Source organism: Mirounga leonina, unplaced genomic scaffold (assembly GCF_011800145.1).
Source record: "Mirounga leonina isolate KUSES-001 unplaced genomic scaffold, KU_Mleo_1.0 Mir_127, whole genome shotgun sequence".
Lineage (NCBI taxonomy): Eukaryota > Metazoa > Chordata > Mammalia > Carnivora > Phocidae > Mirounga > Mirounga leonina.
The window spans coordinates 573,837-575,306 of NW_023270316.1; positions in this window are offsets into that span (position 1 = coordinate 573,837).

Genomic DNA, 1,470 nt, shown 5'->3' on the forward strand with positions numbered 1-1,470 from the left:
TGTGGTCTGGAACCTGTTGGGGTGGGGGGTGGGGGCCTGGGACCCACCGGGCGAGGGAGAGGAGGTGTGTGGGTGTCAGTGAGGGCTGCTGGCTGGAAGGGCTGAGATCTGTTGTGCTGAGGACGCAGGAAAATAGGTCCAGATGGAACCAAAGTGGGAACCAAGGAAGAAATCGAAAACAGACCCATTTCGGGGGCTAGTCCAGGTGGCGATGAGAGAGCCACAGGTCAGCCAGTGCTTAGCCTTTCAAGGAGGCACCAAAGCAATGTTTACGGGAAATTCTTGCTACCTGGGACCACAGAGGGCGGGTGGTGGAGGAAGGCTAGGGAGTGGAGCTGGAGGCTGGGTCAAGGTCAGGTGGGGCTGCGGGCAAGGGTGGGGCGCCCTGGGACAACACCAGGCCGAGCCCAGCCCCGTGTACTCTCCCTTTCTCTGATTTAAAATGGTCCCACGGCGGCAACAACACAGTGTGAGTGTTAACATGACCCACCTAACCCCCCCCCGGACGGTGAGGAAAACCCAGCCTCCCAGGCAAAAAGGCTTTGGCATCTGGGGATGTGGGATCTACAGCCAGGGGACCTCAAAGGAACCCATCTGCTCCCTGTCCTTCTTTCCACATCGCATCCGGTCGATGATGTCACTAGAGTCCCTGGACCCAGCAGGGCTGGTGGCTGGGGCTGCGCCCCCCTCCCACCAGCCCCTGCCGAGCATGGTCTCCGGGCCTCTGCCATGAGGAAGAAAGAGGTCCCCGGGCAGCCTGAGCAGCTGTCTCTGGAGAGCCAGCTACAGAACCAGACCCGACTGGGGACCTGAACAGGGGCTTCCAGCCTCCCGCGTGTGGCTGGCGATGAGATGTGTGCTGGAGAGAGCGGGGGCCCTGACCTCAACTCTACATGGACCCGAACCCTGGCCAGGGATCAGCAGTAGATCAGCAGTCCACGGGGGAAGAGAGGGTGCCCAGCATCGCTGCCGCTCAGTGGGAAGAGGATGCTCTCAAGTGGGCTATTTGGCAACAGCTTCCCCGCCACCCCCCCCCCCCCCCATCACAGACGTCGTGGAACAAAATGAAAATCCCTTGCCCGGTACGGGCCAAGAGCGGCGGTCACTAGAGTTCAGTAGAGGACTCCCGGGGGTTTCCAAAGGTGCTCTGGGCATTCAGCCATTAAGGAAGGTAAAGGGGCCTTTTTAAAGCCACAAGTACATTCTGTTATGGAGACAGAAAAAAAAAAAATAAATCCACAAGTACAATCATAAAATAAGATGCTTTTACTCATTTATTCTCACCGGAATGGCGGCCGCGTCTCCTGCCCTCCTACACCCCCTCTGTGCAGCCCCGCAAACCCTCGGCTTCTAATTCATGTGTCATGATTTCTATGTTTAATCCCAAGAGGTTTAGTTGACGCCTCCAGGGCAGGGATCCCCCGGCAGGCCCCTCCCCCACCGCTCGGTGCACGGCAGCCCCGGCAGGCC